Source organism: Drosophila obscura, unplaced genomic scaffold, assembly GCF_018151105.1.
Source record: "Drosophila obscura isolate BZ-5 IFL unplaced genomic scaffold, ASM1815110v1 contig_186, whole genome shotgun sequence".
Taxonomy (NCBI): Eukaryota; Metazoa; Arthropoda; class Insecta; order Diptera; family Drosophilidae; genus Drosophila; species Drosophila obscura.
In genome coordinates, this window is record NW_024542774.1 from 2,700,425 (window position 1) to 2,723,786 (window position 23,362).

A 23,362-nucleotide genomic window follows, 5' to 3' on the forward strand; every position below is an offset into this window, starting at 1 on the left:
TTGCAACTGCAACAGCAGCAACGGACTGGACTTGTTGAACCTTCTCCGGATTGTGCCTGGTAGTGGACACTGCTGGCACTGTTTCCTTCCCAAATGAAATTCACTTTCCCGCTAATTGCTGTGCCCAGCGGAATCCATCAATTCCTCTTGACCCCCACCACTGGGGCTGGCCTGATTTATAATTTTCTGTGCCCCACTTGACATTTTTCGTGTCTGTTCTGGTCTGCTGGCTCTCAATTTTCCATGGTGCAACAGACATGGCTGATTGGTGAGCAAAAGTTTCCCTCCCATGGTCCAGAATGAGTGGGTCGCTGTCAGTGTGTATTAGCTGGAATTCAATGAGTATTTCCACCCTTAAAGGCAATATATGCAGGTTTGTTGTCTGCACTTTCTCTCTCTCCTCTACGAATGACTGAGGGGAGTGCAGGAGCCAGCCTCCTTATGCATACATGCGCCTGCACTTTAGGTTCAGGCTGCCCGAGGTAGCAGTCCAGCAAAACCTGCAAATACCTGCTCTTTCTGCTGCTCCCCATATACTGCCTTGGCTTGCTGATCCCATCACATCGTCATCGCATCGCATCGCATGGCTGTCATTAATACAAATGCAGCAGCCACAGACGTAGCGGCAGCTTCAGCCATTTTGCCCGCAGCATTTTGACAGCTTGCGACGAGGCTCCTCGAACAGTTAGAGTCAGTCCTTCTCCTGCTGCTGCTCGGGGCTCTGCTCTGTCTCAAGTGGATGCCTATGCCTGCTCGTGTGGCACGCGTGGGGGGTTAGGTGGGCTTTACAAAAGATGGCGGCAAATGTTGGTGCATTAATTAACGAAAATTCGTAGCCTGCTGCCCCTGTCTGTTATTCCCGTTATGACGGATATCCTGAAGGAGCCAGCGTATCGATATTTGACGGAGCCCCCAATCAAAGGTATGCACAGACGTCAAGCTCTTCATTGTTTGTCCCTTGTTGGAACGGAGCAGATAACGGTGCAGTGGCTCGGCAGTCGGCTTAGCCTTAAATGCAGAAATGCAGAGGACTCGCACTCGAAGTCGCTCACTGGAGCGTACAAGGACATTCTGGATGAGCCTTTAATTTTCGAAGACGGTTTGCCAAGTATCTGCAGCTGGAGGCCATTCAAAGCACAGCATATGGGGGGGCGGGGAGGATGGGAGTTGGTGGTGGTGAATCATTGAAGTGGAAGATAGGTTTAGTGCCTCTGCCATACAAAATTCTGAATCGAACATTCATCATATTTTGCTTTCAATTTCCTCACTGTTTGCAGAACAAAAGGAGGCAGTGCAATGGGTGGGCGGGGGAAAGAGAGAGAGCAGGAAGCAGGGCAGGGGGAGCAGGAAGCAGGCGGGGGCAGGATGCAGGCGAAAGCAGGGAGCAGGGACAAGTTGAGTTGAATATTTTCATATTCATTGGGCTCTGCTTCTCGCATGGCAAAGGCAAAATTCGCAATACAAATTGTTTATTTCTCTCACACACACACACACACACACACAGACACATACACATAGACACATGTGTGGGGTTGGAGGATGATGGGGAGGAGAGAGGCAGCACTGCAGCTGAAGGATCCCTGCACTTGGCAACTCAACTGGACTCCACCCAGGCTGGAGGCTTGCAGGCTCCCAGCCCGCAACACCCAGGCTCTATTTGCCCTTCAAAGAGGCAGCAAGTGTACGAGTGCGAGTACGAGTACTACGAGAACAGCTCCAATTTGAACAATATTTGCACACGGTTACGTATACGCCCGCTACACCACAGTGCACTGCGCTGCGCTGCATGGAAATGGCATGCTGTGGCATGGCGTGGCGTGGCGTGGCATGGCATCTATAAACGAGCATTTTCAGTTATTGGCTTTGCAGCGGGCGGACCAGATGGCTAGGGATACAGCAGATGGAATGCTATGGTGGGGTGGTGGGGGAGACAACCGCTGTAATAAAACCACGTAACAAAATGATTGCGTTTGCCAACAAATTCGTGAACATTTTTGGCAGCGTTGACATTTCTCCGACCAAGGGAACAGGCACAGAAAGCGAAGACGAGATCGGAAAGTGTGGCAGCAGACTCTCTGCTACCTGGAACCTGTCTGTCGGTCAGGTGGGCTGCTAGAACAGCTTACGACTGATTTTCCTCTCCTGTCACACATCTCTGTATACCGTGTGTGTGTGTGTACAGTGGAGTGCATACGAATGGAAGACCAGTTTGCGGAGTCCTTTGCTGACTATCAGTGTCCTTGTTTTTTATGTAGCCTCAAATGAATATTCGGCAAAGGAGAAAACTAATCAGAGCTGTGAGCCATGAGCCATGCAGATTTGATTTGATTTGATTTGATCACTAAAGCTGTCGACAATTACTGTCGAATACTTTGTACATCCTGCGATTGCTGGCTCCTTTGTGTGTGGTGGAGCGGTTGAAAGGGGTTAAACAATTACAAATATTTACATGTACCTAGTTATACGCGTAGAATAAACGATCAACAATCCAATAGTAAATGGAATGAAATTGCTTCATAGGTTGCTTCTCATGGCACCAGAGCCAACGGAGTCACGGAGTTAAAGTTCAATTTGTTAGGTCTGAAATTACTCGTTTATTTTCGTTCAAGCGATTCCGCTATATGGAAACTGCATGTGTGCAACTGCGTCGGTGGGGCTGGGGTTTCCCTTAGCCAGTGCTCACTGTGTGTGTGTGTGTGTGTGTGTGTGTGTGTGCCTGCTGATAGAGAGAGAGAGTATTGTCGATGATCATTTGCGGCGGCAGCGCGTAAGGGTTTAATGAGTTTTTGGCCACTCTTAGCCTGCCACCCCAACCACCAACCACCATAACCTTCCCGCCCGGAACCATCTCCATATGGCAATTGATTTAAGGTTTGGCTCGGCACTTCTCGCTTTTCCATTGATGGCAGGAGGCGGTAGATGGGGAGGGGAGTTATTGGGTGGCATAGGGCATGAATGGTTGGGCGGGTTGGGATAGGGATACCGTAGATGGAGTGTAGCTAGCCCCATCATCGTGGGGTTTAATTGCGCAGTCTGGTTTGAGCGCATGCCCCATTTGAGGCATTGAGAGTCATATTGACATTTCAATGATTTCATTTACATTAATGCCAACACACAGCTGCAGGGCGGTGGGGGGTGGATGGGTGTGGGTGTGGCAACTGTGGCTGCTTTATGGGGAAGCTATCCGCGTTGTGGTGTCGTTGCTGTGTCCTGCTTTCCCCTTGCCCATTTTGCCCCGTGGTCCCTGTTGTTTGTCAGCATCGTTATTCGCGCCATTATTCCGCTCAAGCATCTCGCACAGCGTGACTTAAAAGTTAAGCGTATTCATTATGTCCTTTGTGCCGGGCGACAACACCTTCACAGCCGGAGCCGGAGCCACAGCATCCTTTGCTGCCATCCTCCCTGCAGCCGCCTGTTTCGCGCTGCCTTTTTTATTTACTTTTCCAATTTGTTTGTCGACGCGGGAAAACAATAAAAATCCATTTCACTGTTGCTCAGCGCCGTAGGCCTGTGTATCCTTTATCCCTCGCCCTTTATCCTTTATCCTTATCCTTTAACTTTTGCTGCCACGATGGCCCTGCACTTAATCTGATTAAAGGGATGACATCTCGAGTGTCCAGAATGCCGATTTGCTGCTCCCATTAAACAGGTTGGGACCAGCCAGCTGCTGCTCATGCTGCTGCCCCACCCCCTTTCGGAAGATGTTGGCCAAGGAGTTGGACTCCTTGACAAAGTTTGAGCAAACTGTCAATGCTGACTAGCAGCTAAACTACTGTTGCTGCAGTCAGCCAAACGGGCGGACTCTGGCGGTAAAATTGGAATCGGGAGAACCCACTCATTCACATGCTGCCTGCCTTCATCTACATGTACGTGAGAAGGTTCAAGTGGCAGCCAGCCATTCTGCATTAATAAAGCCTCAAGGGGTTGCGTTGCTCTCCCTGCTCTACTCCACTACACTTCGCTCATTCCCCACCTCTCTCTGTCCTGTCCTGTACCAAACGCACAAAAGCATGCACTACAAGTTGTAACTTCCATCGCAGTACACTCGTGCCCGTAGAAGAGGTGGCAAGAGGCAGTAGAGAGGAGGGAGGAAGAGGTAGGAGGCAAGAGGCTCTTCACTCTCATAAAGTTTGTGTAATGGGAGACTCTGCTGCTCCTACTGCTGCTATCTCTGCTAGCTCGGCAATTCATATGCCAACTGTGTGTTTATTTATGCTTACGACTTTCTGCGTAATCAACTCTATCAACCCATCCTCCTCCGCACCCCAACCACTCTCTCTGTGTGCTGCAGGGGCATGCCCGTTGGGGCGTTCGTCTGCAGAAGATTATTCTTGGAATGATATGATTGCGTGTGCGTTGGATGAAGCTTGGATTTAAGATCCATTTCATACACTTATGTATGTATTTGCTCCATGTTCTGCGACTTTTTACTTAACCAATCCAGGGACAGGCAAAGGTGCAGGTGCGGTACAAGGATACATTCAAATGCCACACAAGAAATGCCAAAAGCAAGTTAAACCAGACCATGTTGACCATGTTTGGCTTACCTTACAAGTTCCAGCCAATGTCTCACATAAAATCTGCATACAGAACACATCCTTGGTCGAGGGCACTGGAACCCTTCCTGGCATAAGTTCTGTTTGTCTGATGACATTAGATGCCGAATGTCGTTTGTCTAGCAATGCCAATGCGGTGCTTGGCCTGTGCTGCGTGTTTGGTTTAATCGGAGTCAACAATTGCAATGGAAATGGAAATGAAACTGATTTCAGAGTGGCTCTGGGCTAATTACTGAACACACTCTGTGGCATATGCTGCCTGTTGTATGCCTCTGTCTCTGCCTGTTTGTTTGCCTGCAAATTATTTGTCATTGCTGCTAATTAGGCGTTGTCTCTGGTCTGCAATTGAATAGTAATCGTAACCTGCCTCTGTATCTGTGCACTACTTCACCCCTCTCTGTCTCTCTCTCCCCTGGATTTGACTCTCAGCAGCTGCAGTAATTCCACTTACAGTTGAAGCAATGCAACGGGCTTGTCCCTTCATTAATGGATCAGGCGAAGATTGTCAGGACAAAAGGCCATTACATTGATAGTGGTGAAAAGTCGTTGTATCCTCTCCTGACCCATTTTCACTTCCACACTCGCACTCCCACACCCACCTTCACTTCCCACACCCACCAAAAGTCTCCTCTATTATCTGCTCCTTCTCGTTGTTGTCTTGTGTCTCGTGATCCTATTACCCTTCTGCAGCAAAAATCGCATTCAGAGCTTTGATGCTCCTTGTTTGTCTTAGTCATTAGCTGAGCTGATAGCTGATGGCTGATGGCAGACCAGGACCCCATTCTATCCGCTTACACTCACTCTGTAGCTGCCTTCGGTTTCCCCACCGAGCTGTGCATGTGCATCGCATCCGAATGATGCGCCAGACAATCCATGATAGCACTTCGCCCTTCCACCCATTTGACAGGATTCTCGATTATCCTTTGCAGCTCTGATGCCCCTTTTTTTCGAATTTATTAAAGTCGCTCTTGCTGCTTCTCTGGCTGGCTTCAAGAGGATAAATCACTGGCCATATTTCATAGGCAGAGCTAAAGCAGGACTGCATAAATTTGCCATAAAACCCAAAGTCGAATGCGAATGCAAATTAAATTGCATTAACATAATCAACTTTACAACACTATAAAAATAAATTCAATGCGATTTGTGCCTTATGCTGTTGGAGCCAAAGGGCAGCCAAAGTGGGGGCAACTTATCAGGGCTCACGGCTCAGGGAGAGGACGCACAGAGTCAGAGACAGAGTCGAGTCAGAGACAGAGTCGAGTCAGAGACAGAGTCAGAGTCAGAGACAGTGGGAGTCAGGGACAGAGTTGGTGGCTAAATGTGTGAAAGTGAAGAGCAGAGCCCGGAACTTCATACAGTGGCTTCACATTTCCGGCAGGGTAGCGGGTAGCGGTGGGGTGCAGGCAGCCCATTGTTTTCCTGATTAAGCGTTGCCATGTTCGCTGTCTCTTCCACCTCCCAACAACTCTCCACTCTCTCTCCACTGCCACTGATGAGAGTCCTCGCTGTGAGCGATATGTGCGAGCCGCAAAAACAAAAACTTAAATTAAAACAGTGCAGAGTAGCAGCAGCAACAGCAGCAGCAGCAGCAGCGACGAAAGATGGCAATGCCACAAAAGAATATCCGAAAAAAGCGAGTAAGAGAAAAACTTGTGACAGTTTCTCTTGCCTCCTGCCCACCTCGCAGCCACTTCTGGCATCAACATTTGTCATGAGATTTCCCGCTAAAGTGTTCTGCCCCATTCCCATTCCATGGCGCACTCCCATTTCCCACCTCGCTGCATTTGAATTAACTTGACGGCAAAAGTTAAAACTGCAACGCACTTAAATCCATAGGATGGCTCCTCAACCTCACACAGAAGTTGGAATGGAATGGAATGGGAATAGGAATAGGATAGGAATGAATGTGCAGCAGTATGTATGTATATATATATAAATCTCTAGAAAATCCCATTTTAGCAGCTACTCTTCAGCTGTTTCCCTTATTCATGCCCTCATTTTATTTACGCATTTTACGTTTGTCATCTCCTGATCCCCGTGGCTCCTGCTCCTGGCAGCCGTGCGGTTTGTCCTTTGCTGTTGCTCCAGCTGCTGTCATCTGGATGGTGCAATTATGTGGCAGGGTGATGGTGGGATGGGCTGGCAGTCCACGACACTCCCTACAGCGATGACATATACTTAAAACTTTGCCATCAATGCACTACTCGTACTAGGTAGGGTGATGCATCATGTATGCTTAGGAAGCGCCACAAATTCTTAAAGCTGCAGTGGGTTCTGTTCTCGCTCTCCCATTTCCTAGCCTCGAACTTTCCTTGTGGAAACTTGAGCTGACGAGCTTGAACTTTTGCGCTAATTTAACAAATTCTTCCCACATTAATTAAGCAATTTGGGAAGCATGAAGGAAGGAAGGATGGAAGAAAGGAAGCGAACAACTCAGCGAATCGGGGATTCGTGCATTGATTTTGTGTCAGGCGAGTGGGAGAACTTTGTTTAGTTTTTTATGCAGCACCACAATTAAGTGGAAATGTTGAGTGGCTGCTGCTGCTGCTTCTGCCTGGGAGGAGCACAGAAAATCCCTCACCGTTCACGCGAGATGCGCTAATGGGAGCGCAAGCAGATCGCTGGCGGGGAAAGTCTTGATTTGCATTCGGATTCGATGTTGCCGAGTCCTGCCGAGTCCTTGTCATGGCATTTACAATGTTCTTAATTTATTTCTATCCGACAGTCTCCGATTTCGCCTCTCCACTGCACTTCCGGTTACAGTTTGCCTGGCTTGCCGCTGGCACACTTTTGATTTGTACGCCATGTTGCAAGTCAGTATAAGCCCCCCTCCCCCTAGACTGTGCGGCATCCTTTCGTGTCTCCAACCATTATTCCTTGCTCCTTTTTCCAAAGCGTTCCATATGCATTCCTTTGGACAATCCTATGCCGTTTAACTCAATTGCATTGCACACCGCATCCCACCAGAAGCCCCTCTTCCACTCTATGTCTGTGTGTGTGTGTGTGGTGGTGGGTAATTGCCTTCACTTGTTGCTGCTGCATGTCTGCCTTTAGTAAGAGTCCAACAACAAAGGAAACAACAAAGGATATACAACTTTTCTGCTTGCGATTCCTTTGGCATTCCGTCCTCCATCTGTATGTTTTCTATGTTTCTGTTGTTGTGGAAGCTTTTTGTCCTGTTCTTTATCCCTCCTCTCTCTCTCTCCTTCTGTGCTTCCCCCACTGCCACGACACATTGTTGCATCGGCAGTTCAGCTTCCTTTTGTTGCCTCGATTGGCATTTTGCATGCACAACAAAGAGCTTTTCAAATGAGTTTCTTCTCTGCTGCTGTCTGAGAAATTTAATTGATGCCCAAGCAAGTGGAAATTAATTTCCCGAAAGGTGTCCCAAAAATATACATATGTACCATTATTTGGGCTCAGTCTGGCGCGTGTTTGCCATTTAAAGTATGCCACAAGAATACTCAAGAATGTTGCACACATTACGCATACGCAGGGGATCCGCAATGGCTGGTGTCGGGCTCAAATAATTTGGCCTTAATGCAGTTAAGTGCTCAACACACACACATAAAAACACACACATACAAACACACACAATTACATCTCTGTAGGTGTTTGCTCTCCGTCTGCTTGTTTTTTCACTTGCTTTTCATTTAGTTTCCTTATTGTGTCTCATACCGGAAGCAGGCGCATTTCCGGCACGCAAGCCGCAAGTCTCGTGTCTGCGTTTCCGTGTCCCGTGGCAGACAATGAATTTTATTGCGTTTCATGTCCCTGGTATCGGCTAATACTTGCCAGGCACGCAGGTCCTTGTGCTTGCCGCCAATTTATGGTAATTTTCAGACAGAAGACAGTGAGTCAGTGCCGTGCCGCGTGGCATGCTCGGATATCTGTCACTTCATTAAAACAAAACAAGCAATAATATTAATATGCCCCAAAAGGGGAAATCACTCAGTCCAGGCAGTCAGCCAGTAGCCAGTCAGCCAGTAAGGCAGTGAGGCAGTTTGTCTTTTGATTCTCATTATGTTTGAAATTCAATTAAAATCCGCCCGGAGCGTCCTTAGCTACGGAGCGGGCGCACACAGTTCCATTTTTTCACTAATGTTGATCAATTTTCATTAACATCGAAAACAAGCAAAGTTTCTGCGCTGCGCTGCGCTGCTTTTGCTCTCTCTCTCTCTTACTGGGGCTTCTCCATTAGCGTTGTAGAGCTCAGCCGCTGTTGCTGACACGCCCACGCCCTGTTAAGCCGCAGTGTTGGTGGGAGGCGGACTGTGATAAATTTCCATCAGCTTGAAGTTGACACGTTTCGTGTCCTCCTCTTCCTTCTGCCTCTCTGTTGGCACTTCTCTTTTGTGACAGCAAAAGACAAAAGGACAAAAAGTTGAAAGGCTATCCGGGCGGAATGGGAGAACTTTGGGCTTGGATATTATTTTAGGTACACCTCCTCAGAATGTTGCTACTTAAAAAAGTTTCCAGCTGCTGCTGCTGCTTCTACCGCCTCTTTTTGGGCGGAAAGCTGTTTCGTTAAATGCGAATGTTTATGGGAAACATAACGGCAACCCTTCTTCCAAGAGCTGCCCCGCGATTCCATGTCTGGTGCCGTGTTACCTGTGGGAGCGTGTGGGATTTGTTGTTGGCTTCCGCTCCTCACGGTGGGGCAGTGGCAGTCCACAGTCCCATTTCGAAGCCCACCTAGGACTCATTGGATATCCTGATTGCTGGGGAAACTGCGAGGGCTTCAAAACTCATAGAACCAACTAGAAACGAAAACTTGTAATTGCCCAGCGTCACTTTGACACATTTTTAATTGGCATCTCCGACTAAATTATGCCGGAAAACACTGCCAGAACTGAACTGCGACAACACCAGCAGATGACATTTATTAATTAGTTGGCAAGTGTGGGAAAAATCCGGGAAAAGCATGAGGCAACCTTCCCTCAAAAATCAACTCGGGCCTGTTTTGCTCTTTGTTTTCCAATTGTTGCCTGAACGTGTGAGATCTGAAGGAATTTCATGTTGCCGGCAGCAGCAGTAGCACGATAGCAGCAGTAGCGCGCCTGTTTCAGGCTTGACGAACCATGAAAAGCGTCTGCCGCGGCCCCAGGTGAGAATGGAGTGTCGGTGTGCACTATGCCCGCATGGCGAAACAATAACCGACCCGCAGCCCCGCCAGCGTGGGCCTGGTGTGCCTTCAGTCTGGCACACGTCTGGCGCGAGCGCGGCCAAGCTGAAATTTTAATTAAACTTTTAACACTGCAAATTAACAGAAAGTTAAGCGACTGCCACGACATGTAATTGCTATTGAAGAAATCTTCCGACCTTCCCCCAAAAACAATAAAGGGGAGTTCTCTCTCCCCCCTCTGTCATCCACTGATCATTCTGGTATCCGGATGTGATCACAGCAGCAGGGTTACTCAGATGTCTGTGCCCATGGAGCCATTCCAATTCTACACTGCGATGCGCAATATTTGACAGGACTCCCAGGAGCTCCTCCCCCTTTGGAAAGGCAATTGAGTGAAAACGTGTCTTTCATTGGGCGAACGTGCGAATTATCTGCATCCGAATGAAGCAGAATGTAACAAACAGTTTAGTTGCAGCTGGAATTCGTAATGGAATTTGAGCACGTCCCCTGACCCCAACCCCAACCCCAGCCCCATCTGCAGCCAAATGAAGCCACCTCCGGGTTCCATTCATCTGTTTAGGCCACCCGTTCGGCAGCCTGGCATTGCTAGCTGTTAGCTGTGTGGGTGGGTGCCCCGTGACTGGCTTTAGTTAATTAACGAACCCAAAATGCATTCCTAATGGCCATAAAATCGAATTTCATTAAATTTTCAACTGGCCAACGGGTGGGTACGGAAGCGTCATCCGAGCTCTTGTCGGTATCACATTGTCGCATTTTGTTGGCTGCCCTGCACCTCTACACCCTACACCCTGCACCCTGCACCCTGCACCCTGCCTGTCATGGCCGTTGTCGGATTAAAGCTGGATATATTCATTTTGCACAAGAGAATAAAACACAAAATGAGAGCCCTCAAAGGATTAAATTTCGTTTTACCCAATAATACTGAAAGCACTCGACAGCTTAGAGTTTCCTGGCGAGAAAAAAAATTAATTTAAAAACATATTTCCCGCTGGGCTGTGGTGGTGGCATATTTGTGAAAGGCAAGCGACATGAAAAGTTTTAATTAAGTTAAAGGCAAAGGCAAAGGCAAAAGCATTAAAACTGTCAAAATTGAGCAGAAACAGGGCACGGGCTTTCCTCTCCACTGTGCTTCACTTGGCAAAAGAGGATATCATTAGACTTTTAAATGTTTCACGATTTTCCACTCACTCACTTCACAAATTCTGATTTCTTTACAGACAGATGGCCATGCCCGCAGCTCGCATCTCGCCCACCTGATGATAATTGAATAGGGAGCTTTTATTGCACTGTGGTTTGTTGGCTTAAATCCCCACACACACACACACACACACACCTGCCCCGCCCGCACGAGGGCAGGAGACGAGTCTTCTTCCAGACACGCCACAGCAGACATCCACCACAGACACCGACAGCATCATCCGAGTGTCGTGGTCGGAGCAATGCAAACGTGGGACAGTTGCTGGTGCTGGAGAGTGGGGCTGGGGCTGCTGGTGCTGCTCCAGCTGGCCGTCCACCATCTCTGTCCGAGGGGGTACCCGATCGTGGTGCACGAGGACGCCCCGCCGGGACGGTCATCTTCAACGCCTCCGTGTACAAGCTGGGCTCGGAGTGGCACTACAAGATCAACGCGCACAAGTCGGCCAACTTTGTGCACCATTGAGTCACGGTGAGCCACAAGGATGGGCAGATCCAGCTGCGGAAGTCGCTCAAGGTGCGACGGCAGTCCTATCCCAGCCTGTTCACCTTCTACGCTGGATCTCCACGTCGAACCGTCTGCGCAGCATCGACTATACAGTCTGCCGGTGAGGATATTCATTTCGGGGCACAGCTGCAACGAGGACAGGCACGTCGACAGGAAGCTGCACCACCACCACCACGAGGAGGAGGACAACACGGGATCTCCAGAGCCGCCGGAGACGTTCCACGCCGCAGGTCCAGCTGCTTGATGGCAACCAGCTGGAGTAGGCCTACAGCCAGAACAGCACCGAGTTCCGGGCGGGCGATCTCATCTTTGGCGACAGTTTCGAGAACGAGATGCGCCACTCGCATCCTTAGCCGCAAGCGACGCGGGCTGCCCTCGTCCGATCCGCTGCACCTGCAGCCGGCCTTCCATCGACGCATCTCGACGCCAAGCAGTGGATATCGGAGACGTACGCGTCCTACGCCATCCACACGACGGACAAGTGGAACCAGATCTGTCTAGAGTCGCAGTTTCATCAACAGCCTGAACGCCTTCCTGCCAAGACCGTGTGCCAGTTCTGCAAAGTGAATTTTCCTCGACGTGAACGACGAGCGGTTCGCCATCGACACCAGAACCGGGACCTGGTGGCCAGCCGCGACGTCTGCACCTCGAGTTCATGTGGAAGGTCAGCATCACCTTCAACATCCGCTGCAACCGTAAACGACATCGTGGACTCCAACCACCGCCTGAAGATCGTCTACCACCACCAGAGTTCCACGTACGGACATCGCCAAGCGGGGTGCGTCGCGAGCTGCGCAACCAGTTGCCCCTACTTTCAAGGAGGCCCGATACGTGGCAGCGGTCCTTGAGGGAGGCATCCGGAGCAGCGGTCACCACGGTGCGTGCCCGCGACCCCGAGGACTGGTGTCTACTCCATGGTCTCGCTGCTGGACTCGCGCTCGCAGTCGCTCTTCAAGGTGGACTCGCGCACGGGAGTGGTCACCACGTCGGCCAGCCTCGATCGCGAGCTCATGGATGTCCACTACTTCCGTGTGGTGGCCACCGACGACAGCTTTCCCCCGTCCGGCACCACCACGCTCCAGGTGAATGTCCTCGCAACGATCACAGTCCCACCTTCGAGGCGGAACAGTTCGAGGCGAGCATTCGGGGAGGCGCCACATGGGCTCCACAGTTAATTACGCTGCGAGCCACGGATCAGACATTGGCAAGAATGCGGAGATCGATACGGAATCGAAACAGTGACGGGTAAGTGACAGGAAAGCGAATAGCGCGAGGAAGCGGGTAGTTTAATTTTCGGGGACTAGTGGTGGCAGATAGTTGAGTTTATCGAATACTTTTAGCTTTTGATCACTTTTCTGCCTATCAGCGGAACTATCACCACTAATAACAACAAAAGCAGATCAATAATCAATTAAGACGCGTAAAAATTATGGCTGAGAGAAAAACTCGCAAATGATATTTTGGCATCATTTTCGATTCTTTTAAATAACTAAGTCCTTTATTGCACGTCAATACATTCGATCGCTGAGAGATCACAGATATCTAGCGTTCAATTCGCTGCTATCGCCTTTTACTTCAATAGCAGCAGGATCGCACAAGGAAGGATATCGATAAGGACTATCGATACCAGCCACACATAAAGCGCAGAATTTGTACAGTATCTGTTTCTGTTTGTTGCATCCACAGATGGTACCGGTTCGACGCAGGATCAGAGCTGCCTATCTTTGGATAGACTCCCGCTCGGGTGTTCACCCGCAGCAGTCTGGAACAGAGAGATGTGAACAGCTACCACCTGCTGGTGACCGCCTCAGACAATGGCAGCAGCCCAGCGCAACGCAAAACCGCCATTCGGGGTGTGCCGGTGAAGGTGCTGGACGAGAATGATAGACTATCCGCAGTTCAGCGAATGTATGTACACCTTCCAGGTGCTGTAGGACCAGTGGGGGCGGCAGCGAGGAATAGACACAGCGTGGCCCACAAATGGGCCACAGATGCGACCTTGGCAACAATGCGGCGCATCCGCTACGCGATCATTGGCGGCACACGGCTGGAGTTCTCCATCGATTCCATGTTGGGAATTGCGAGTTGGCGAAGCCCCTGCACTACGATAGTGTGCGCAGCCGCATCCGCCTGCGAACGTGTCGCCCAGGATGGGGCAGTCCATCGCGGAGTAACACCACCCAACTGCTGGTCAACGTATTGATGCCAAGGATAATGCGCTGCGCTCTCTATATGTTCGAGTTCCAGGAGAGGGTCCTGCAGAGCGTCGTGTCGGGCTAACAATATCATTTGGGTGCAGGCCTACGAACTCGGACGAAGGGTCCAACGAAGAGATCACCTATAGACATCCTGAGTGCGACGACAACTTTCCGCTGGCGTTGATCCACGCAACTGGCTGGGTGCAGACCATCAAGCAGCTGGACAGGAGGAGCACAGCCGCTTCGCCTTTCAGGTGGTGGCCAAGGATGGCGGTAGCCTGCCGCCCGGAAGTCGGCCAGTCTCCTCGGTGGTGATCACCGTCCCCCAGGATGTGAACGACAACGATCCCACCTTCAATCTCAAGTCACTGAGGCGAATGTGGGTGAGGATCAACTACAGGGTACGTCCGTCACGACTGTCATGGCCACAGATCCGGACGAGGTATTCACGGCTGCACTATGAGATCACGACGGGAACACGCCCGCGGATGCTTTGCCGACACTTCAGACGGGGCAGGGGCCTCATCACGATTGCCCAGTCGCTGGATGACAAAGCAGGATAAGCGCTTCCTCCTCACAGTCACCGCCACCGACTCGGGGGGATGCTCCTGACATGGCCACGGTGTATATCAACAGAACGGACGTCAGACAACTTTGCCTCATCTTCGAGAATGCCCTCCTATATGCCTTTCAAGGTTCGAGGATGTTTGCCGGTACGTATCGTGCTGGTTGTGTTTGTCACCTGACAGCAACATGGGTATCAACGTCCAGATCACGACTCGCTGAACGAGGAGAGCATCAACGGAACTGGCAGCCCGATCCTTTCTTCTCCATCAACGTCCAGACGGGAGTGCGTCATTACGAATGCGCTCCCGCAGAGTGCACATGTACCAGCGGGACCTGCCTGAAGAGTCACTGCCAAAGGACGGTGGTAATCCCTCGCTGAGCGACACCATTAACGTGGATATCAATATGACGTATGTCAAACAATGCGCCAGTGTTTAAGACTCTTCGTCCAGTCCTTCATCCTGGAAGGATGCCCTGGTTGGCATCTCGATGATTTCAGGTGTCCGCCAGCGATCCGGAAGATTGGCCTCAATGGCTGCATCAAGTATCTCCCTCAGCGATCGCGATGTGGGTAGGATGGCTCTTGCTGTTGACCTTATGTCGTGCACTGCTGCGGACCAACAAGGGGCTGGACAGGATAGCGGCGTGGCCGTTACCACTCGCACAGTGATAGCCGTGGATAAGGGTCACCGCCCCTGTCCAGTTTGGTTGAGGTGGAAATTCGACTGGAGGATGTCTGGATTCGCTGCCCACCTTTGCCTCGGACAATATCCGTTACGCTTTACGTGCTGGAGAACTCGCCTGCTCGGCTCTGTTGTGGGGAGATACATGTCACGATCCGGGACGAGGGTGTCAATGCTGTGGTTCACTCACCGATTCTTGGCGGTGACGACTCCAACTCCTTCTTGCTGTTCCTCACAGCCGGCCTGGTCTGAGCGTGCCCCAGCCGCTGTATGCCATGACGGAGCCCCGATTACGAATCATCCCGCAAGCGATTCGAGCTGGTGGTGAGGGTGGCCAGTCCGCCGCTTCGAATGATGCCCACATTGAGATCCTGGTCATGGATGGGTGAATGACAATGTGCTGGTGCTGCGCGACTTCCAGGTGACCCTCAACAGGTTCTGGGATTGGACTTTCCCAGCGGCGAGATCGGGCGGATTCCGGCCTTCTGATGCGGATGTCAGCGATAAGCCGGAACGTATTGCATCCTCTTCCGGCAGCAATGCCAATCTGCTGCGGCTCGTAAGAGGTAGCTTGCGGCCTAATACTCAGATCTGCAGCTGAACACGAACGTGCCTAAGTTCGCCACCATGGAGGTGTCTGTCTTATGGCATCAACGCAGTAAAGCGAGTCATCACCGCAGTCGGGTGCGGCTCATCACCGAGGCATGCTCTTCAACTTGGCGACGGTGCGCCTCAACCAGATGACGAGGAGGCCTTCCTGTCGCCCCTGTTCTAATCTCTTCTGCACGGACTGGCGGCCATTATCTCCTGCTCGAAGAAGAACATATTCATATTCAGCATACAGGACGATATGTACGTCACGTCGCTGATCCTGAACGTCAGCTTCTTGGCGGAAGAGGCCCGACGTCTTAATGAGGAGTTCTACATGTTGGCAGTACCTCCAGAGAGGGTCTACCTCAACCGAGCGATCCTCGCGCGCCCTCGCCACTGGTGGAGGTGCTCCGTTCCGGTCGAGAATCTGCGGCGTGCGGGAGCCCTGCCTGGGCCTTTGAGGAGTGCCTCACGGTGCTGAAGTTGGGTACGCCTTAAGTTCATCCACAGCGACACTGTGCCCTTCCGGCCCACCTCATCCGGTGAAGACGTTGGGCCTGCTCCTGCCCGGAGGGCTTCACCGGGCAGGAAGGAGACTACCCGTGGCGACACCGAGGTGGATCTCTGCTACTCGCACTCCTGCCTGAACGGCGGCTCCTGTGTGCGCTGCCGAGGCGGCTACACAACTGCCGTCTGTCCCGACTCACATATGGCTCCACTGCGTAGTCGAGCATCCAAGATGCGGTGATGCATGTTGGAATGCTTGCGAGGCGGCCTCTCTCTGGATGAAGGGCATGATCTGAGGCCTCGATAGCCTGCTGAACTGATGCCACTTGCGGAGCTGCGTTTCGCTCTTCTTTGTGCAGCTCCTTTCTGCATCTGGAGCTCAACAGGGCTGCCATTGTTCAACCTCAAGCTGCGCTTCGCCACTGTTCAGCAGAAATGGGCTGCTGCGCACAATGACGCTGCAACGAGCTGCAACGACTTCATCGCTTTGGAGATTCCAGGGACACATCTGCCTTTCTCCACTTGCTGGGCGATCACATAGCGAGCGGGTGTCCGTCGAGCAGCAGTCCAATGGGTCTTTGATGGCTGGTGGCACGAGGTGGAGGTGGTTTACCGTTAAGCGTCACCCTCGTCCGGCAAAGTGGCGACACGGCTATTGCCCTGTCGGGGGAGCAACTGGGGATCCCCGCTGGTACTGCGCTAACCAAACCACCCTGAAGCTGGACAAACGGTGCGCCCTGCTGTACCGAGAACATGCCACCGCTTCCTCGACCTTATGGGTCCTTGCAGGTGGGTGGCTGCCCGGAGTACCGTCCACTTCTCGGTGGCAAATCGCGACTTTGCTGTTGCATCATCGGACCTGGGGATTCACGACCGTTACGCTGGATCACCTGTACGGTGCCGCAGCACGGCCATTCTGCCGTCCTGGAAAACCGCTGCTGTGTCTCGCTAACCGTGCTTCAATGGGGACCTGTCGCCAGGGGCTGGAGCACCCACACCTGCGAGTGCCTTGAGGGCTATGTGAGATCTCAATTGCCAGGAGAACATTCTCCACCCTGTGCTTCTCCGGCCATGGGCAGCCTCCAGCTTCAATCCCCTGCCGCCCTATCCAGCTGCCCCTGGACACTCTCCTTTTTGTGCGCAGATGCTCCAGAGCGCAGATGCCTTCATCATGCAGATCCAGATTGGGCAGAGCAGTCTCGGTGGTGGTGTCCCTCAAGCATGGTGTCCTTACTACATGACACGAGAAACTAGCCCCGACCTACCATGGTCCTTCCCTTCTACATGTGAGTGGCATCGAGCGTTATTAAGTACAGAAGGGTTCGAGATTGAGTTCTCCGCTTTCATGGCTAGTGCTCGATCTCCGTGTCCACGTCCGAGAAGGTGCAGGGTCTCTACGTGGGCAAGACAGCTATCGGCAGCGTTGACGTGCACGATTGGAGTGGTGTAGGAGGCCTCTCCGTTTAAGGGCTGCATACAGGATGTGCGGATTGAGCTGGACAGTCCGTACTGTTGTGTCCCTAACCATCCGGGAGACGTGGCAGGTGGGCTGCGAGTTGCGGCCTGGAGTGCCCTGATATACTGTCCCGCCCACTCGAACTGTGCCAGCAGCTGGGATGTAGCCACTTGCGAGTGTGAGGGTCTGGCTACGTGGTATGAATGTGTCTTCCTATCTGGATGGTCAATCCGTGTGCCGCGGGCGTTTGTTGTCTCCAAGGTGAGTCGGTGGTGGGGCTACAGCTGTGAGCTGCAACAGCAGCTTCCAGCATGGGGACCATCTGCGAGCGGGAAGCTGCACAGCCGTGCCCAGGGGGCTGGTGGGGCGAGCGCGTGTGCGGGCCCTGCAAGTGTGGAACCTGAAGGAGGGCTACCATCCGCACCTGCAACAAGACCATGGGCCACTGCTACTGCAAGATGAGTCACTTACCAGCTGCCCCGAACGAGACTTGTGTGCCTCTCCTGCGACTGCTATCGCCATAGGGAGCTTCAACAGCGCTGGCAGTCGCCTCACCGGGCAGCTGCGAGTGTCGGCGGGGTGCGAGTCATTGACGCGGCCTGCGCATCTCTGCTTCAATCCCTACCGCAAGAGGCTTCACGCTCAACGGATGCGAGGTCGTCTACGATGCCTGTCTGTGCTCCTTTTCGTGGGAATCTGGAGGTCATCCTTACACCCTGGCAGCATCACCGTCGAGGAATTGTCCGCTGCCGGCAATGTGGTAAGGGGCAGCGCAGCTGCGACAGCCAGACGGGTAGCCTGGACCACCCCTGACATGTACAACCTGCACCTTGGAGCCGTTTGTGGAGCTGCGGCGGCAACTGTCGCAGCTGAGCGACTCGAACTGGAGCTAAACTCGTTTGTGGCCATCAAAATGGCGGGCAAACCGTAGTGGGCACGTGAGGCAGTTGATCGCAGTGGCGTGGGCAAGCAGCCGGCGCCCAGATCTATCAGGGGAGCAGACGCTACAGATGGAGTCCTCGTTCCTGTCAATGTCGGGGCAATGGTGTGGTCGCACGAGCTGGAGAATGATTACCTGTCGGCACGAGCTGAAGTTCAGCTACGACCGCCGCTCGGGATGGTGCCGACTTGTCGGTGATGGAGGGTATTCTGGAGGAGCTCATCAACTACGAGCTGATTCGTAGAGTGGCCTGAACCTTGTCGCACAGCCAGGACATAGTACTTCATCAAGAATCTGGTGGATGCGGCCAGTGCGATCCTCACCGCAAAGTACGAGGCGGGATGGTGGCGGGCATCGGAGCTTATTCAGCGGGGATCTGACGACCTGGGGTCCATGCCTTCAACAAACCCTGGCGGTGTGGCCCGTCTCACAGCACGACACGTACACCAACCCCTTCGAGATGCAGCCCAACGCGGTACCGGCTGGACATCGTTACCCACCGAGTCGCTGTTCGGCTATGAGCCGGGCAACTGAGCGAGCACCATGTAGCGAGACTGAGCTTAATGCCTTCAACCATGGAGTGGCGCCGCCCACACCATGGCTTCTGCAGCATCTTGCCAAGCAGAAGCCCGTCATCAGCTTCCCCAAGTACACAACCACATCCTGGCAGGTAGAAGCTTTGACAAGTACACTAGGTGCTGGTGCTGCTCTGAGATGCTGGCATCACGCCCCTGAAAGTGACGAGGTTATCGTAGGAAGAGTTGCGAACTGACTACTGTGCTATCATTGTTACGCGCAGTACAAGGATGTGGGCCAGCTGCTGCTGGACCTCTATGGATGAGACTATTACCGCGCTGGGCTGTTGATGTGGAGCTGGGGGCCCACCCACACTTTACTGGAGATCCTGGGTGAGCTGTCTGGTGGCAGTGGGACAGAGCAGGCAGCAGCAGCAAGAGTTTGGGTTCCTTTGAGGAAGACTCCCTCCTCGTCCTCGTCTCTCTCTTGTTCTCTTCGTTGTCATCGATATCCTCTGCGTTGCTCTGCCCGCTTTGCATACGATAGCAGTCTGTCAGGTATTCGATGTGCTCGAAGGCCCGCTACCAGCAGCAAAAGCGAAGAGCAGATTGATGATATTTGGGATAATGGTCTACTGATCTGGTGTCCGTCTCCTTTTTTTGGGAGGAGCTGGAGGCCAGCAGTATCAGGCATGCGAGAGATGTCCGATCCCCACATACACCTCAATCGACGACATCGAGTTCCACTGCAACTCTGGCGAGGAGGTCATCGCACCCGACTCGATTAACTGTCGATTTGACTACGAGGGACGGGCACTGCGTCTGGCAGCGAGGAGCAGCCAAAGGCGAGAACGAGGCCGTCTACCGCGATTAATGTCTGGCCAGCGGCAGGTGGAGGTCATTCGTCCCTCGGACCAGCTGCAGCAGGTGCGGAAGCGCACGGTCTCGTCTGGGGTCGCGCGTATATCCTGGCAGCCGATCAAGCTGCAGATGTGGCTGGAACATGGACACGGCGCGCTTCGGCCCCGCTCCAATCCGCAGTGCGTGCGCCGTAGTTTTTCACCAATCAGTGGACCCGCCCTCGGCTGCCAGACCGGGATTCTGATTTGACGACTTTGCGCCCTCGCCAGCAGCAGCCGATCCTGATCAACTGCACCACGACAGCTCCAATTATGCGGTGATCGTGGACATCATCGATTCCATACCGGAGCCTCGCTCCTCGCTATAACATCGTACTCGGCCTTCATGGTCTCCCTGCCGCGCTGCTGGGCGCGCTCCTGCCCTGGCCCGCTTCGCGCGAAGCAGGCCAACTCGAACCATCCACCAGAACATCGTGCTGTGCGTCTTCTTCGCCGAGCTCTTCTTCGTGGGCATGCAGTCGCGGCGGCATCTGATCGAGAACCAGTTCCCTGCAAGCGATTGTCGCTTATCTGCTGCATGACTCCTGGGCCGCGCGTCTCGCCTGGACCACCGTTGACTTGTGCTAATCTCACCGGACGCTGCATCAAGATGCGGGTACATCAATCACGGCCCCACTGGCTTCTACTTTGCCAACGCGTTGGCGTCTGCTGACCATTGTCGCTCTCCGTTGGCGTTCGCGCTACGAGTACGGTAAATAGTTTGTTGCTGGTACTCTGACCCTCACATCTTGTTCTTTATCATTTCATCCCGTTGTTTCTTCCGCAGCCTGCCGGCTTTCCGTGTACGAGCCCGTGGGGGGGCGTGGTGGCTTGCGGGTTCGATCTTGTCGCATGTCCGTGGTGGATCTGCTGATCCTTTTTTTTCCTGTTTTTCTCCGTCAGGGCCGCCTTCACGCTGAAGGATCACGTGCTGGGTTTGCAATCTGCGCACCCGATCTTGCTCTGGCTGTTGTCGGGGTATCGCTGCCTTGATGGGTGTCATGTGGGTGCTGGCGGTTTGGCCGCCTCGAGCACTCCCAGCTGCTGAGTCTGCTGCTGTCCGGCGTGGTGCTGCTGCACGTGCTCTTCTGCCTGATCGGGTACTGCATCATCAACAAGCGAGATGCGCGAGACCCTCCGGCGCACCTGTCTGCGTTGCATTGGCCGCAAGGTCCCGCTGCTCGACTCCTCCATGGTGGTCAGCAACAGCCTCATACAAACGCAGCTACGACTCGGCCGAATAACTTCCTCGTGGGCATCACCTAGCGACAACGCGGCGGAATATCGCAATCAGCGCCAGCAGCCATCCTTCCGCAGCACGGCCAAGACCAGTTCGATCTGACAGCGATGGCCAGTGCGGCATACTTTCACGTCCACCTCCAACTTACAATTTGGCCAGCGATGCGCCCAGCTTCCTGAGGGGCTTCGAGCTCTCCACTACGGGATGGTGTCGGGCCCAGGAGAAGCCGTCGAGGCGTCGCACCGAAAACGAAAGGATTCTGATTCCGGCTCTGAGACCGATGGCTGCTCCTTGGACTGGCCTCCAGCCACTCCAGCGACGACTGACGAGTCGCGCAATGGCCCGCTCCTCCGGCACACATCGCAGCATGGCCGTCAGTTCCACTCCGGCCTACCTCCCCAACATCACGGAGTACGTGTAGGCCACCATCGCCCAGCTAACGCGCCCTTAGCCGGGCTCTTCCCGGTAGCGTTAACAAGCCCTGTACGCCCCGCGGTGGTCGAGTCAGCTGCCGGACACCATATCGTTCGCTCGCCAAACATCGGACGACGGTTCCAGTATAGGGGCTTCGACAGCGAATACGTGCATGGTCAGAAGATGATCATCTCTGCCCAATCCACTGCTCAATCCCGACCTGACGGCACACGAAGGACCTGCAGCAGCACTACAACAAATTAACATGCCGCCCTTGATCCTGGAGAACATTCGGGATGCCTGCGACGGCTACGATGCCTACAGTCTGTACGGGCGGCGCGGCGAGTACCCGGACAAGTATGGCTCCTACAAGCCGCCCAGCCACTACGGTAGCTGAGAAGGACTATCTGGGCGGCTGGAGTGGCTTCCAGACCATCGGCCACATGCGCAGCTTCCACCCGGACGCGGTATACCTCAGCGACAACATCTACGACAAAGCAGCGGACTCTGCAGGTGCTACCTGGGTGCCAAATTGGAGTCGCCCTACCTCTTCAAGGTACCGCACCTACTCGCGACATTAGACTCTCGTGGACGGCCCACCTAAAGCCTCAAGAGTAAGTCCGCCTATGCCACAGACTCGCTGCACTCGGTCCATCTCCTGCTGGAAGAGAATGACTACCACCAGCAGCAACAGCAGCAGCAACAGCAGCAGCAGCAGCTGCAACTGCAGGCGCAGGACAGGCTGTCCGGAGGCACTCGGACAAGAACGGATACCACTTCCCCTGACACAGGCGAGGAGGATCACTTGACCACGTCCAGCGGAAGCCACACGCAGCCTCCCTCGCTGCACGGTCTCAGCTGATAGCACCCTCCCGGCCTGGGCCGGGGATGATAGGGCTGGGCTTGGGCATGGTGAATGATGTAAACAATCCGGGTTGAATGGCCCGGCTACAATGAACGGCGGCTCGCGGCACAGCTCGTGGGCCTTGTTGCTGACCATCCAGAATGGTGGATCCGATCAGCCACTGGGCCCCCTTGCGATATTTACGATATCATGAGTGAGTGCCAATCCGCTTACTCGCCTAATTTCGTTTGGTTTCGGTTTACACTGGCGGGCTTGGGCGGCAGTGCCAGTTAGTGCTTCTTCATTTAGCTAATGTTCTGTTTCGGCGTAGATTCGACCAGATGTCCTGTCACGATTAATGTTTCTTTGATTTGCTCGAGTTGCTCCGTTGTTAGAGATTAGTTTCGGTTTTGAGCTCTGATTTCGTTTTTCACATTTCACATTTCACATTTGACTCGGGGAGTTAATCTGTGCTCCTTTGTGTGCTACTCCCTTTGTTGTCTGGCATTCACCATCATCTAAACCAAAATAACCAACAATAACAACCAACCAATGACTCTTTTGTTCGTTTCCCACTTCCACTTCTACTCCCACTCTCTATCCATCCACTCCGCTCTTATTTCACTTACCTTCTTTTGTTCCTGTCTGTCCTCAAAAAACATAACCCATAAAAACAATGATAGCCGGAAACAATGCAAATGAATACATATACGGGCATGTTTTCACTCACACACACTGGTAGCATCTATACACTTTATACCGATACATATATACAAGTTTCCATCCTTTTAGCAGGTCCTGGAGATTTTCAAGTAAATCCGGTAATTTGACTATCTTTCACTTCTATTCTCCCCCATCGTGTGCCTTTGCTCTCTCTCTATCTCTATACAAAATTATAACGAAACGTATACTAACATATACACACACACACGCATATATGATACGGATACGAATACGGTAACAAAATGAAATTCAACGAATGTAAAATACTACCTACCAATGGCGGCTCGTTTCCATCCACATCTACCTAACCAATACTCCCCCAACCACACCACTACAACAACTACATCAACAACTACAACTACATCAACAGCTCAAGAGTAA

The 23,362-nt window shown here is 52.7% G+C and overlaps 1 pseudogene; it reads left to right on the forward strand.

Annotated features, from left to right (window-relative positions):
* The first annotated feature begins 864 nt into the window (after positions 1 to 864).
* Positions 865 to 22,472, forward strand: LOC121404140 (annotated as a pseudogene).
* Positions 22,473 to 23,362: the final 890 nt, after the last annotated feature.